Raw genomic sequence first — 16,872 nt, 5'->3', positions numbered from 1 at the left:
TTTCTTGCACTGTTGGGAAGAAGAAAAATTCTTCAAATTCCACTGCTCGGCCTTCTAGGGACTCTACAGATGGAAATCCTGGAAGATCCTATCAGGAAGTGAAACTTGTAAATAATGTTTGTGCTTGTTTGGGGCATTATGCATTAACAAGTTGTACAAGAAGTCTTCTTTAACCTTCTTATAAAATACACTTAAAAAAGAATCCAGTCCTAGTGACGAATCTGGAAATAAGACTAGGAAACACTTCACCACGTGCCAGGCACTGTTTGCAGCACTTTACATATATTAGCTCATTTACTTCTGACAACAGCCCCATTTTGTAGCAGGGGAAACCAAGGCTGGGTTCTCTAGTCTGGCTGCTCCTCCCAGTCACCATGAGCAGCCAAGGTCATTACAGGAAGTGGCAGAACTGTGATTTGAACCCAAGCTGCCATGGCTTCAGGATCTGTGCTTTTTAGGACTCCTTCATTGCCCCTTGAACTCTCTCACAACAATGACGAACATAAATTTGCTTTAGAAACTTCTTTTGCCTTCCACATTACCTCAGTCTTAAAGTCAGCATCAGAGTTTGGTTGAAAAAAGAAATAAAATTATATTCCTTCCCTGATACCGCCTCCCCAAACCAAATGAACAAATGAAATCATGGAAGACAGTTTCCATCTAGGAACAGAAACCTGACTAAAGGATCTTCCTGGAACACCGTACTAAAACGCTGGACTGATCATTACAAAGGCTGTAGTTGGAGCCTTGTTGCTGTGACAACCCGCATCCTTGGCACCAGACTTGTTTTTAACAGCACAAAACCCATCTTGTTTTACCTTTACCTTTACAACTGGTAGATTTGGTGAGCTTCTGAGAGCACTTTTTAAATTGCTTTTTGCAACCTATTTGGAGGCAGTGGGAAGGACCTAGGATTTGGAGCTTAAAAGACTTGAGTTCTAATCCCAGCACTCTCTTTTGTGGACTCGTGTGACCTTGGGTTTCATCTCCTGTAAATGGGGGAGGGGACAGTAACGGCACTAGGATTGTTTTGGTGAGGATAAGAAGCTATTATATATGACAGTATTTTATTCACAATAGCCATGTGTGTCAGGCAGTGAGCTGACCAGCAAGTCCTTTGTGAGTCGTGGAATGCATTTTCCATGGGTGGGTGGTGAGGTAGGTGGTTGGGGAAGGTTTGTGTTGATCTGAACCCCTTTTCTTTCCTGTTCTCTCCTTACCTGTATTCCAGTGTGAATGATAGTGTGGGTGTCAACTCAGTTTTTGGCCCAAATTCCTTTTCCTTGGTTTTCCCCCCCTCCTACTTTGGGCTCTCTTCCAGTTTGCCTACAAAGTGCTATTTGTTGCAAGGGTGAAGCAGGCAATTCTCTGGGCAGCGACACTGTGGCTGCAGGCAGTTACTGTAGTTCAAAGCAAACAGCCAAGCTAGAGTAGGAGGGACACTGACAGGGCTTGTTCATTAGAATTTTGAACATTAATTTTTGAAGGAAAGAAAGGGGAGTAGAAATAGAATAGGAATAGAAATATTATGAAATTTTCTTTGTAACAGAACAAAATTGGGTCAGGAGAAAGGACTTTAAGAAATCACTTAACATTTATCATTACTTTGAAAGCAAATGCCTTTTTTGAGTAAAAGCAAATGCTTTTTGAGCATTTACTTTGTCTGCAGTGCACTCTAGTGGGGTGGGAAACGAAAGTTAGCACTAAATATTAACAACGGCTATCATGTTAGTGCATTTCAGGTGGTCCACAGTGGGCCACTTTTCTGTTTTATTCTTATATCAGCCATGAAGGTTGGTGTCATTGGTGTTCCATTTCAAAGATTACAAAACTGAGGCTCAGTGTGTTTAAATAACCCACTCAAGGATACAGTGCTAGTAACTAGCAGGGAGAGCTAAACTTCGACCTAGGTCTCTTTCTTATCCACAATATGAAAGATGAGTAAGATATGCCCCTGCTTTGAAGATAAGACCTGCATGTAAACAGTTTAGTATAATTCAGCACAGTTTGCAGTATATGTTGTAATTCTTGTGAGAGCTACATTTTTTGGACATTTGCTCAGAAGGAGAGACTGATTTTGACTAGAAAGATCAGGGGAGGTCTCACAAGGAAAAATACCTTGAATAGGGCCTTGAAGGATGACAAAGATGGTGACAGGTAGAGAATTGATGGGAGAGCTGAGGGAACGTTGGAGCAGCAAAGCATGGAGTTGTAGAAGTATAGAATGTGTTTGGGAAATGCTGCTGGGATGGAGTGAGGGATGGAGGAGGAAAGGAAGCCAGAGAAGTAGTTTGGGACAGATTACAGAGGGCCTAGAGTGTCCTGCTGAGGAATTTAGACTTCACTTGGTTGCCTTTGAATAAAGGTTATTCCATTGAAGGTTCTTGAGAAGGGAAATAATTTTGCCTTGATCTCTGCCTTCAGCAATTCTGGTGGTAGCATGGGCTTTCGCCAACTAGGCTGCATCTAAGGATCACTTGGGAGTTTCCTAAATGTGCAGATTCCAGGAGCACCCCTCCACCCCCATGATTTCAATGGTTCACATCTTGGGTAGGGCCTGGGAAAGTGTGTTTTGAAGGCTCTGCAGGTGGTTCTGAGGGCAGCCTGGTGAGGGAAGGGTTCTAGAGGGCATTGGGACATTCTAGAGAAAGGTCTGAGATGAAGCTAATTTTGAGTTTGTCACTGTATGGATGATTTTTTAAACCTTGGGAGGGGGCCAGTCATCAAACTTTGTGGAAGTTCTGTCTGTGTAGGTTCTATGGTTTGCTTTTTGTCCTCTGTAAGTATTAAACAGTAATCTCTCAGAGCATTGTCATTTGGCTGAAGTTTTTCACATGTATTTCCTGTTCAAATCTAGAATGTGGGATGGCTCTAATCCTTATGCCCCTGTGCTAGATTTCTCCTTTTTTGTTGCTGTTTCTTTTAGAAGGCAGAGGAATATATGGGATTTTATTGTGGGCTGTACCTGTCTTCAATGACAATCTCTTGGAGAGCATGAGCTCTGTAGTTTACTGCCTGGGTTTTTACTCTGCCTTTCTAGCCATGGGAACGTGGGAAAGTTACTTAACTTACTATAAAATGAAGATATAATAATATTTACCTCCTAGGGTTAGTTGTGAGGATGGTTTATATAAAATGCTTAGAACAGTTCCTGGCACATAGTTAACACTCACGTGTTAGCTGCTGTTGCTGTTATTATTGTCATTAATTCTGCAGATACCCAAAGGTATTCCTTGCCTGCATTGCTCACATATTGAGGGCTTCACCTTAAAAAATAACTGTACAAATTATGATTGAGAGTAGTAAGGGTGACATATTAGAAAGTTTTAATTATTCAGTGACCCTCTTTCCTTTCAGAGCCTTTTATTTTCTAGAAACATAATGCTTTCCTCCCATGAACAAGCCTGCTAGGACATACTTAAAACCCATATCTGGTCAAGAATCTCTTCCTGCATATTGGCTACAGAGCTAATAGTGCAGTTCTTCAGTCTCTTAGGAGCTACATGAAATGATGCTCACTTTTACATTTCCTAGGACCCAGCCTGAATATAGGTCATTTTTTTTTCAAATGTTTCAGAGTTCTCTTACTCTCATTTGTTAGTTCTAAATCAACTGCTAACATTTAAAATACAATTTTTGCTGGGAGGACAGATAGTTCTACCAAGGGATAAGCTATTTCTCAACATTAAAGAAATTAGAAATTATAATTTATGCTTAAAAAAATAATGTTAGTTCAAGTTTTAGCTTGCTTCTCTCTCCCTTCTCTGCTGTTCTTTGTCCTGCCATGTGTTTGCAAACCATTCTCATGACCTTCTGCCTGTGCGGCATATTTGTAGTGGGGCCAGATTATACATACGCCACTGACTTTTTCATCTGACCTCCTAAACTCAGCCTTTGAGCCCCTTCTTTTCTTTGGGTTTTCCTAACGAAGTCTTGTTGAAAGGAATATTATTTCCCATGGAACTTTACTGATAGTGTATGGAATAATACGATCATGCTCTGTGAAGTTCAGACCGGAAGTCTTAACATTTTAAACATGTATCTATTTGCTATTGCTTACTTAGTTCAGTCTTGGCATTTTAGGTTTAGAGGTGGTTACTACCCATTGGACATCCATAGCCACTCCCTGCAAATTAAAGGGGACACAAAAATGAAACTGAACTTCTGTTTTTCTTCACCTCTCTGCTAATTTAACTAAGTCAATTGGCTCGCCCTCATTTGCCCTCTTCACACCTCCCAAATTAATGTTATGTGCAAATTTGATTAAAACAGCGTGAGTAATTTCCAAGTTACTTTTGAATACGGATTGAATTCCATTCCTTGTGGCTTTTTCTTCATCATACTAGTAGATGTAGCCAGTGTTTTTCTTTCTAGCCTGCTTAACTTGTGTGGTTCTTGGAACAACATAAGTTTTGGTTGATTTAGGATCCTGATTTCACAGGATACTGTATCAACTGCTTTACCAAGATCAAAGTACATGGGTTCACTGCATTCCTTTCAGTTGCTAATTCAGTTGTGCTGTAGCCAGGCAATCCTGGAGGCTTGAAATCCAGGATTCTGGTCAAGGTGAGGAAGCAGCCCTTCCTCCTGGCTTTTTCATTCTGCAAATACCTTTTCTTTCCTTCTTAATATTTATTTATTCAGCAATGTGGCCCAGGCTCTGCATCCCTGACTTCCTAAAGCTTTCAGCCTAGTGCCCCTAGACAAGTGGTTACATTCTTGCTACAAACTGGAAAGTCTCTGAGCCCCTCACCCCACTCCTCCCCACTTCTTTTCTTCTGCTGTATTTATGGCACTGTACCTCATGAACTTTCACGCTAGGGAAAGCAAACTCAATCCAATTGGGTCTTATGGGTAAGAAAATGTGTTGGTTAAAGTAGATTCTGGTCAGCCAGGCTATCGAAGTTTTAGTATTTACTAGCAGTGTGACTTTGGGCAAATTACTTAACGTCTCCATGTCCATGTCTGTTTTCTCATCTGTAATATGAAGATAATAACTCCTACCTCATAGGGTTGTTGTCAGGAATCATTGAAGTGTTAATACATGTAAAGTGCTTGGCATTTATTAAACTAGGGTTAGTTAAAAAATTGATGAATAAGCTATTAAAAGTTCATAATAAAGTTTCTGGAGTTTTCAGGTACTCCGGTTCTCTTTCGTGCTATTTGCCTTGGCTATTCCACTACAGGCAAAGGAAAGGAGATGAAATTTAAAGTATCTAATTTTGTAACCTTAAATTATTCATGAATTGTTTTTCTTGTGTAGACTCCATTATAATGTATAATGGAGAATTGTATTCAAGATATGATGTGTGTGACTTATTCCTTATGAACTCTGAAAGTCATTTTTAAGAGCACTTCTTAATAATGAACATTATATTTATTTGACTTTTTAGGATCCAACCCTTTTACATTGTTGGGCTTTTTAATATGTTATTTAAAAAACAAGATTGCCCAGGCCAGGTGTGGTGGCTCACGCCTGTAATCCCAGCACTTTGGGAGACCGAGGTGGGTGGATCATTTGAGTCCAGGAGTTTGAGACCAGCCTGGGCAACATGGCGAAACCCCTGTCCCTTAAAAAAAAAAAAAAAAAGGGGAGGTGGGGGAAGAAAAATTAGCTGGATGTGGCGAGCTCCTGTAGTCCCAGCTACTGGGGAGGCTAAGGTGGTAGGATTGGTTGAGCCTGAGAGAACAAGGCTACAGTGAGCTGAGACTGTGCCACTGCACTCCAGCCCGGGAAACAGAGTGAGACTCTGTCTCAAAAATAAAAATAAGATAAATAAGATTGCCCAAAGAGAATTAAAACAATGTTTCAAATAAGGAAGCAGATACTATCACAGAAGATTAACAGACAAAACATGCTTTCCAAAGAAGAATGAATTATAGGACAGTATTTCATCTATGTAATACACATCAAAATCAACAGTCATTAAATAATCCAAGGCTATTCATTCCTAGCAGTCTGTGCTGGGAACATTTTGAACAGTCTTTTATACAGGTATTTGCATTTAGTCAGAATTTTGGGGTATCTTACCCTTCTTTCACAGTATTATGCTTAGTAAATCCCAGTACATCAACCATCATGTCCTACTTTACATGCATTTTTTTGCATACTAATTGAAGAATGAGAGAGGAAGCTTCGAAAAAATGTATTAAGATTTTGTTTATCACAGTTTGATCAGTGGATCAGTCTTATTATTTTATAAAATAATATCCAGCTGCAGCTCAAGTGCATATTTTACCTAATTTATATCTACTTATATTCCTATGGCTTAAAGTCAGTTGGCCTATTACAAAATACATGTTTATCCTTTACACTTTACCAAAATCTGGCGAGGTGATGAGGGTGTATGATGCACTTGAGAGAGAGCATTACAAGTTATGTTTTTAAAGTGGGATTTTTTTTCTGAGCAAAAGATATGTAGTGCAGAATGATATATCCACAGCCAAAATGCACCCACTCATTTCTATTCAATTAAAAGAAGGAAGAACAGACCCAGGGTGAGTTTTCGTTCCATTACCTAAGGCTTTGAGAATATCACTTAACATCTGTGAGCCCTGCTGCTGCTTCTGTAACACATTAATAATGACACCTCCCTGCGAAGGTAGTTCTGAGAATTCATTGAGGCAGGGCCTGTGAGGGTTTGTCCTATGTAATGTTAGTAATTTTGTGCAAGGTGTGTGGGTTCATTGTGTGTGTTTGGAAGCTGAGGAAATTGGAGCACTGAGCTTAGAGAGATACCAGCTCAGGCCTGTAGCCACCCTGGCCCTACCTGCCTTGTGGCTGGATCTTCTAAGTCATGCTGTGGGGTGCTTTAAGTAGTGCTTTCCTTATTGCTTGCTCAAAATCAGGAAACTATCTTACAGGCATATTTTTTTTAAAGATGATTTGCAACCCCTTGCTGCATTTTGTCATGTGAAATGACACTTACTCTGGTTCCTTAAAGATGGCTAATAATCCTCTATGGGTAAATGCCAATCAGGCCAGCCAGTTGGCTCTGCGAAAGGCTTCTTTGAAAGCCATGGTTCAGGTTTTGCAGAGGCCAGGAAGTGAATGTGAGTGCCAGAGACCTCCTTCCCAGAAAATCCTGTTGCATGTGCTACCCCGGAGGTGAAGACAAGGTAGGGACACTGCTGTGAAGGCTGATAGTGCAGAGAGGTCATCTCTTTGGTAACCAGACAGCTTGTCATTTTTTATTTTCTTGTTTGTAAAATCCATGTGTGATAATCACCAGGACTCCTGATATTCACACAGAGAATTGCTTGTGGCAAACATTTTTAACCGCCAAACTAAGATCTTTCTTAAGATGAAGAAAGATAAGCAGCATTGTTTTTTAGAGATGAGTTTATCATCTCCTCCTCCACACCCATTAGTCCTCAGAAAAGCTATTTCTTGAAACTGAATTTGGAGCTTCTAAAATGGCTTTCACAGTGTTGGTCTCTTCATCTGGGGATTATGGTACTTAGGGAGTGGAGACTTTCAAAGTGAACCTTCCACATTTTTCCAAAATCTTTTGTGGCATAATTTGTGCCTACCTGAGAGCGCATTTTTTCTTTTTATGAGGTTGTGATTTTAATATATATACATACACGTGCACACACACACGTGCGCATGCACACACACACAAAAGCATAACAGCGGCTATGAGAAAGAAACACTTCTGCATGAAACACAGAAGGAGCGGGCGAATAGCTGACCAGGGGAAAGTATGAGATGGTGTTCAGGCCTCATGGTAGTTAGGATTAGGAAATGTCAGGGGCTGTGTTGTATTCTCCAAACTGTAAGCTTTGGGAGTCGTACAGAGTGAATGTTAATAAATATTTTTGATAAGGAGGAGGGTTTGGGTTTATAGGGAGCCTAAGAAAGAGAAATGTGGCTGCCCTTCCCCCACAGCTGGCCACTGCTCTGGAGGGGAGAGTATTAGACATTTGGGTGTGGACATAGCAGCATAGGTGAATACCGTTGTTAGTCTCCCACCAAATGCTCTTCTGTATTTTGTTACCTATTAAACCATACAAACTCTCCTATATATCATTAAATTATCACTCAGTACAGTCCTTGGACAAAATAGGAATAGTCTACTGTTGACTGTTTTTAGATTAATGACTTTGAATTTTTCCTAAGAGAGATTTTAAGAAGTTAGATAGTCTAATCTCATGAGTCCCAAATATAAAAAACAAAGGCTCTGCAGGTTTAAGTTTTCCTTTGCCTTTTCTTACGAATTTAAATATTTTTCTTCAGAGGTTTTCCTTGGGCTCTTAGATAATGAGTAACAAAAATGAAGGAGGGATACCAAAAGATATTTCAAAACATAATTGTGTCCTTAAAAACATGGTAATAATTGACAGGGTTTTTAAAATGAGAGAAGTTTCTAGTTAAATGCCCTGCTTCACATCCCCACTCCCCACACTGAGTACTTTGGAAAATGTGTGGTAGCTGTTTGGGAAGAAGTATTAAGTTTGTGAAAAGACATGAAGAGTTGCCAGGACCACAGTAAGCAAAGGATTGAGAGAAGGAAAAAGGTGAACAGAGCTAGACCCTAAAAGGATGCTAAGATCCCTTGAGAAGTCTTTTAGTAAGAAGCCCTCATTAGACTGCGAGTGCCTGGTGGACAGGAATGCATCTCACTGGTCCTTGCAGTCTTCTTCCCAGCCCCTGCCTTTGTACTTGAAGGCCATGGTCATCTGGGTGCACTACAATTCAAGTCTGTGAGGTGAGGAGAAAAGGGTGGGTGAGGTGTAGTTCATCGTCTGGAGGCCTCAGTATTGTCAAGACCACCCCCCCCCCCTTTTTTTTTTGTGAGTGCACAAGACTCTTAATCACCTTTTCATTTGGTTGCGTCAGGAGCCTCATAGCAGCATGCTACTGACAGGTGATTGTGAACTAAGTGTTATAGCAGAAGGAAACAGAAAATGAGAGAATGTCAACTTGAAGCCGTGTGTGTTTTTGTGAACATCATTTGCCACTTTCTTAAAGAGCCCCAGTTAGAGAAAAAATAATGCAGGAATCGAATTTTAGTCAGCTTGTTAGGTTCTGAACTGGACAGACTTTGTACCTTGGCATATGAGTAGCCATTCTAGAACCTTTTGAACTTTTGCCACCAAATAATTCTGGAAAGGCTGACAGCCAGCAGTAGATAATGGAAAAAGCCAGTATCCTCTGCCCGAGAAATTAAGGTATGTATTATTCAGGTGGTTAAAGAAACTGCCTAGCACAACAGCAATAGCTGGTAAGTAGCAGGATCATTCAGAGATGAAGGGATGGATCACAGGATGGTTGCTGTGCTGGACTTTCTCCCTAGAATTCATGATCATTGGCCAGGAGTGGTGGTTTACGCCTGTAATCCCAGCACTTTGGGAGGCTGAGGCGGGTGGATCATGAGGTCAGGAGATCGAGATCATCCTGGCCAACATTGTGAAACCTCATCTGTACTAAAAATACAAAAAAATTAGCTGGGCATGGTGGCGTGTGCCTGTAGTTTAAGCTTCTCGGGAGGCTGAGGCAGGAGAATTGTTTGAACCCGAGAGGCGGAGGTTGCAGTGAGCCGAGATCACGCCACTGCACTCCAGCCTGGGCGACAGAGCGAGACTCTGTCTCAGAAAAAAAAAAAAAAAAAAAAAAAAAAAGAATTCGTGATCATTGTAGGAATTCGCAGTGTAGGGGAAATGGTACAGATTTTATAATCAGGAAAGACCTGTATTCAGCTCTCCATTTGACCACTTTCTGGCAGAGCCATGGGAACAGTTTCTTAATTTCTCTGACCCTGTTTCCTCACTTGGGAATATGACTTTTGCACATCTGCTGGAAAATATTAAGGCCAAGAGGGATTTAAAATGAGATGTTGTCTAGCACTGAGTAGGAGCTTAATATCTATCCGTTCCTTTCTGCTTCAGTCAAAACTGAGCTTTATATGTAGAATAATTATTGTTTGTATTCCATTCTCCATTTTGAGTATGGAACCATGAATGCCAGCAGCTTGATAATAAAAGGAGCCGTTTGTCAAGAGACAGTCCTGTAAGCGCTTTGTAACCTGGTAGACTGTGCATGTAAGGGCAGGCAGGTTACAAATGCGAATCCCCATAGCCAGCACACTCTACATACAGCAGATTCTTAAGCCATCTGTGTACTCTTTTTAACACTGTACTGAAGTCCACTTAAGTCAGAGTTCAACAAAATGAATGAATGTAATCCCAGGACTATGGAACTTCTCTGTGATTACATAGCACAGAGAACTACGGAATCATTTTCTGGAAGAATGCACCATGCGATTATGCTCCATGTGGAATTGGTATATATAAATGTTGGTAGACTGTGAGGATGAGGTTGACAGGTTGATCTGAGTAGAGACCCTAGGAGGAACCGAGGATACTATGTAGTTTTGTTGTTGTTACTGTTTTGCAGTTCCTGGCTGCTCTGTGTTGGCAGCTGTGTGCACGCTTTCTCTTTTGAGCCAGCGAGGCACAAGACAAGTAATTTCCCATCCTGAATCTCTCACAGCTGCTGAGCTGTAGTGGCTATACTGGGATGTGGCTGTGAACTTTAAAAATTTGCATAAATCCAGCCCCCACTCCCCTGCAAAGGCTCAGTCTTGTCTTTACACCTTCCCCGAGGTAATTATTTTCTGGGGGGTAGGGGTGGGGGTTGGGAGGGTGAAGAAAGGAAGAAAAAGAAGGCCGACCACTCTGGGCACCGGCGGAGGAAGCGTGGAGTCCATTGATCTAGGTACTTGTTGGGAGGGGAGAACCCGAGCAGCAGCTGCAAACGGAAGGGCTGTGAGCGAGCGGGCGGGCGGGCGGCTGGCAGCGAGGCCACCAGCAGGGGGGGCCCGGGCCGAGGCCGCGCCACCTCGGCACCACGCGGGCAGCCGGTGCGGCGGGGTCGCCACGGCCAGGGGAGCGCTGGGTGCCCACCATGGCAGTTATGCAAGCAGTGACCCCCTGGTCTTGCCTCCCCGCCGCCCTGCACTCTTTCCTCCCCGCTGCCGACACTTGGATCTCTCTAGCTCTTTCTCTCCCCTGTGTTTTCAAACAGGAAGTGCACGGCTGTCTATAACGTGCTGCCGGGTCTCAGGATGGAGGAGTGAAGTCTCCTGTCGCCGTGGTTCCAGCCTCCAGAGCTCGCCCAAGCCGCGTCCCCAGAGAGCGCCCTGAGAGAACAGGGTGGCCGCTTGGTCCAGGTGCGCGGGGTCGGGTCTGGGTCCAGGGCGCGGGTCGGGAAGTCCGCGGCACGGAGCACTGCTAGTGTCGGATCTGCATTTCCAGCTCTGTGCTGCAGCTTCACTTGCCCGCCCCCCACCACTGGCTTCTCACCCGGGGTCTCTGCCAAACTCTGGCTGCTGCCGCCCCGGGTTCGGGCCGGCGGAAGGCCCTGGGCGTGCGCTGCGGAGCCGCCTGCGAGGACTCTATTAGGGCGCTTTCCAGGCTGGACTGCCCCGGGCTGCGCTGGGGCTGCCAGTGCCCGGGGAGTCTTCCTGGAGTCCCCAGCTGCCCTCTCCACCCTCTCCTCCAGCTGCTGCTGCCTGAAGCAGCAGCTCTTTGTTCCTCCCTTCCTGGTCTGGGGTCATACACATAAATGTCCTGGGAGGCAGGGTGGTGGGAGGGTAAGGGGTTGGGACGTAGGGAAGAGGAAGAAGATGAGTTGTGGGTGAAGTGTAAGGTGGACAGGAGAAAAGAATCTTAGTGTCCATGCTCAGAAATCAGCTCTTCAGCTGCTGAAACAGAGGACCCCGGTTCCTTGGTTTCTGTTTTGGGAAAGCCAGGCCATGCCAAACGGAGGGAATTAATGATGCAGGCACACACCGGAAAGGTAGGGACCAGGAATGAGGCACAGCAGCGAGTTCTGAGATGTTTAGTCTGGTGTCTGGCTTGTTAACTCCACTGTGGTTTCTGAGCCAGGCCTCCTCGCTGAGACAGAAGGTACTTTAACATATGAGCCAGGCGTCTTTATTAATTCCGTTTGTCATCAAAGTAAAATTGAGAGTGACTTTTCTCAAATTCACCAGGTAGATTATAATTTCACTTCCACATCGTGTTCCATCTCAAATGTTCATAGAAGGAGAATAAAACACTAGGGTTGGTTTTATGCTACAGACGTTTTGCATCTTTATTTCCCTGGCAGGTCCTCTTTCTCCAGAATAACTCAGATTGACTTCTCCCCCCAGTGAAAGCCTAGCCTTGTTTTACCGCCTGTTTATCTACCTGGTGAAACTCTAGTCTTGGGGAGGACACTAAGGGGAGTGGGATGGCTGAGAATAATCAGTTTGATGGGATCATTATATGGCCTCAAATTAAATGTTTGAGCCCTGTTAAAGCCAGTAGCATCTTCTTAATTTTTATTTCCGAGGAAGGGATGTGAGCATATGACTAGAGGGGAGGAAAGTGAGACTCTGCCAAAGAAGATCTCTCCCTGTAGCACAGAGGAAAAGTGAATCTGTGTAGCACAGTATCACATACACTGCGCGCTTTCACTTTATCGGGTAGCCAAGCCATCTAAGGAGTCAGGGTTAGGTGTAGAATTTACATTCATGACGTAGGATGCTGACTATAGCATTCTGATGCTGAAAATTTTATCATAAAACATATTTACTACATAATTAAGTTTGCTTTGAAAGGAAAATTTACCAGGGTGGTACAAATTTACCAGCTTGAGTACAAAACATGTACTCAATAAGTACATGGCATTATGTAGCCAAAATGCACTATGAAAACTGAACAATTAAACTTATCCTTCCTAGATAGACATGGACTTCTTAAGTTTGAATTTAATTGTGAGATGGCTGTGTTTATGCCTCTTCTTGCCAAATACGTCATGAAAAGTGAGAAAGTAATCAAGAGAGATTCTTTTTATTTTGAGACGGTTTTTCATTCTGTCACCCAGGCTGGAGTGCAGTGACGTGATCTCAGCTCACTGCAATCTCTGCCGCCTGGGTTCAAGTGATTCTCCTGCCTCAGCCTCCTGAGTAGCTGAGATTACAGGTGCACGCCACCACGCCCAGCTAATTTTTGTATTTTTAGTAGAGACAGGGTTTCACCATGTTGGCCAGGCTGGTCTCGAACTCCTAACCTCAAGTGATCTGCCCACCTCAGCCTCCCAAAATACTGGGAGGCCACCACACTCAGCCAGTCAAGAGAGATTCTTGAAAGACCTGTACAACCATAGTGTTTTGCAGCTACTTTTTTTTTTTTTTTTTGAGACGGAGGAGTTTTGCTCTTGTTGCCCTGGCTGGAGTGCAATGGTGCGATCTTGGCTTACCACAACCTCCATCTCCCGGGTTCAAGCGATTCTTCTGCTACAGCCTCCCGAGTAGCTGGGATTACAGGCACGCACCACCTCGCCCAGCTAATTTTGTATTTTTAGTATTGATGGGGTTTATCCATGTTGGTCAGACTGGTCTAGAACTCCTCACCCCATGATCCACCCGCCTCGGCCTCCCAAAGTGCTGGGATTACAGGAGTGAGCCACTGCACCCAGCCACTGCCTCTACTTTTATACCTATGTGTGTTCCTTGCCCCTCAGTTTATTAATTTATTTGGGGACTTTCTTTAGCATCTGTCACTCTGCTCTAAGATACAGTAGAACAGCTTTTGTGAGCCTCCAAATCTCTGTCCCATTTAAGAACAGAGTCTCCTTCTATTCTAGTGATATTTAAACTCAGAAATCATAACTGGCCTTTAGATTGTCATTTTCTGTTTACACAGTGTATATGATGTATTTTTTTTTTTTTTACTCCTTTCAACAGAGCTAAACTCTTCTTGCTCCTTTCAATGATGTAGTGAAGTAGGATTCATTTTCTCCAGTTTATGGAGAGAGGAAACAGGCTGATGAGATGTAACTTGCCAGTGGTCGTATTAGTAAATGGAGTTGTTGGGACCTGAACAAGGTCTTCTGATGTAATCTGTGGTTCTTTTGTAGTCTGGAAAGCCACTGCCTAAGGAAGAGGTGGCAGTGCTGATTCAGGTGGTCCTTTGCCATTCCAAAAGAAAGCTGGATTGCCTTACCAAATCTCCAGGTTTTTCGTTATACCTCTTCACTCAGGCTCTGCCCAGAACTCAAGGTTTGTTTTCATTTTTAAAGCAGTTTTTTTTTCATATTTGAAATTTACACTTCCTGTGTGTCTGTGACTAGATTTAGCTGTGTTTGCACCAGTGTGATTTGTATTCTGCCAAAATTCTAGTAGTATATTTTAATTTACAGATACCTTTTGTCAGGTTTTAGTGAGCAGATATCTTTCCAAGGGATCAGATTACCATATTTTAATTTTTTAGAATTAAAAAACCTCTTCTGGCTTACTCCTAGGGCAGTTTATATCCCAGAAAATTAATTAATTAGTAAATTATATATATGACTCTCCACTCCCCACTACTGCTGCCACTGTGCACATCCCCTACTCTTTCATTCCAGCTCACAGTAATCCACTGAGAGGCTCACATTACAGACAATGTGAGCAAACCCATGTAACTTTAAATTATAGATTAAATATTTTTGTAACATTCCTTAGATGCAAGTAAGTTTATTTCCTTTGTAGCGCTTAAAGTTGAGGCTCTCTTTAGTTACAGTTTTAATGTTGCACCATTAACTAAACTGTAAAATTATGGTTTAATTTGTTGTACTGCAAATTAAAATTTGGAGTACATTTTTCATAAGTGTTGGATAAAATATTTGTTTTCTCTTCAATAATTGGAATATTTGTAGTGGCCTATAACTTCCCCTCTGTAAAACTGTGGTCAAAACCCTCAGGGAGAGGAGAAGGTAAAGGAGGAGCAAAAGAGAGGAAATGAGAGCTCATTGTTTTGTAAGGGAGGAATGAAATGATACACGTATGATTCCTTAATACGCAGTGCACTGCCTTTTCTGTCTGTCGGTGAGTTCCAGTGGCTTGTGAACCAGCCGTGTATCTCTTCCAACAGAAAGGCTAAAAATGAAAGGGTAACTAGCTTTGATGTTAAATGCCAAGGAAAAGTTAATGGCCAAGAGGGGACTACGAGTGGAGATAAATGCAAGTTAAGATTTCATTTTTTCAAAACTTTTTTTCCCTTCATGTATATTATAAAGTAAAAAATGCCTTCTTAGTCAAATTGTAAACTGTAATGCAGTGGCTCCTGACACCAAAATCAGGAAGCTTTTATTTAATATTAAAAGATTTCAACGATCTTAACTGGTTCACTGTTTTACTTCGTATCTCTTATAATTGCAGATGTTTCATGAGAGTTAATTTATATCAGCCGAGTATATATTGCAAATAATGACTTCAGCATCTTCCTGTATTTGTAAAATAGCACTGCATGTATATATGAGGTAGGGATTCAGCCTACAGACCTCTTGCAGTACCCTGAAGTCTACAGGTTGGGAATTGAAGCCAAAGCAAAACAACTGCTCCAGACTGAAAATGCTGAAATGGTGATGAAAAATGCATAATATGTTAGCCATCAGATTATAAAGATTCCCAGGTGGAATTTTTCCTCTTTGTTGTACATTAAAAGGATGATGTGTTAAGCCCTGATTTTGGATCTGGTCATGTTTCCGGGCTAATCGTTTTTCATGGTCAGCTTTGAGATCTTTGCAGTTAGTCATGGATAACTGGATTTCTCTTAAGAGCATTTTCCCTACAATACTTCTGCGAATATGCCTTCCCTGTTTTTGTAGAGTCAGGACTCTGAGGCCAGTTTCAGAATCATGATGGTCATAGCCACTACCACCACCACCACCAGCCCTATATTCATTTCCCAGAAGCTAAAAGAGGCTTCCCAATCTTAACCTTTACAATTTGTGGTAAGTTTAAGGAAAGGGAGATAGGATTTATCCCTGTTCTGCAGTGGGAAAAACTGATGTGTGAGTTCATATTGAATTAGTCTCTCTGATTTCTGTGTGTGTTGTATTGACATGAATGTAAGTCATTCTGCTTGAGATAGGTTGAGCAGGGCATGGAAATCTAATAGGGTTATTTCATGAAGTTCCTTTATTTGTTAAAAGAAATTACTTCCTATCTATTGAACACCATATTTTTCAGGCATTGACAAATAGACATTGATTATCTCTAATCCTCCTGGTGTTTTGCAGAGTGGGTAATAACCCTGTTTGTTTTTTTGGTTTTTTGGGTTTTTTTTTTTGAGACTGAGTCTCACCTTGTCACCCAGGCTGGAGTGCAGTGGCGCGATCTCGGCTCACTGCAAGCTCTGCCTCCCAGGTTCATGCCATTCTCCTGCCTCAGCCTCCCGAGTAGCTGGGACTACAGGCGCCCACCACCACGCTGGCTAATTTTTTGTATTTTTAGTAGAGACGGGGTTTCACCGTGTTAGCCAGGATGATCTCGATCTCCTGACTTCTTGATCTGCCCGCTCTGCCTCCCAAAGTGCTGGGATTACACGCGTGAGCCACCGTACCCGGCCAATAACCCTGTTTTATGTGAAGAAACTGAGGCAGGCAGAGACTCCAAGTCACACAGACAAGCTAAGGCCTGGACTCGGATCCAGATTTGTGCAGTCTCCAACACTAAAACATTTCCCTCACTGTACATCCTGCTTTCCTTGTTCTTGAACTAGACTATGTAAAGAAATTATCATGGTTTGTTTAGTCTTACCTACCCTTTCAGCAAAGGTTAAGTTAAAACTGTAGACAGTATGGAGACAGTACAAATAGGGACATGAAAGGGTCAACATTTTAATGAATATTTTTGGCTTTCATGTAGTATGTATTAATTTTTTTCTAAGCAACCTAGGCATATGGAATTTATTGGCCTTCGTGAGAATTTCTTGAGGCGAAATTGACCACAAACAATATTGCTGGATCATAGGATATATGCATACTAGGAACTGCATAATTTTACTGGGAACTGCACAGATAGTTGCCAACTTTACATCTCCACCAGTACTGCATAA

At 42.4% G+C, this 16,872-nt stretch overlaps 1 protein-coding gene across 5 annotated transcripts in view; it reads left to right on the top strand.

The window, feature by feature from the left end:
* The window catches only part of LRRC8D (leucine rich repeat containing 8 VRAC subunit D), a 115,171-nt gene that overhangs the window by 11,426 nt on the left and 86,873 nt on the right, over window positions 1-16,872 (top strand). For 3 of the 5 annotated variants that reach the window (XM_034930734.3, XM_055116282.2, XM_057302968.2), the window contains exon 2: window positions 11,030-11,174. The exons of 1 other annotated variant lie outside the window; for it this stretch is intronic. The gene's annotated coding sequence lies outside the window, so the exon portion shown is untranslated. Of the gene's footprint in view, window positions 1-11,000; window positions 11,175-16,872 lie in introns of all 5 variants that reach the window. One more of the 5 variants, XM_055116283.2, reaches the window with a different exon arrangement.

The sequence above is a fragment of the Pan paniscus genome, chromosome 1, assembly GCF_029289425.2.
Source record: "Pan paniscus chromosome 1, NHGRI_mPanPan1-v2.0_pri, whole genome shotgun sequence".
Taxonomy (NCBI): Eukaryota; Metazoa; Chordata; class Mammalia; order Primates; family Hominidae; genus Pan; species Pan paniscus.
The sequence above is the reverse complement of the archived record's forward strand: the minus strand, read 5'-3'. Positions and strand labels throughout refer to the sequence as shown.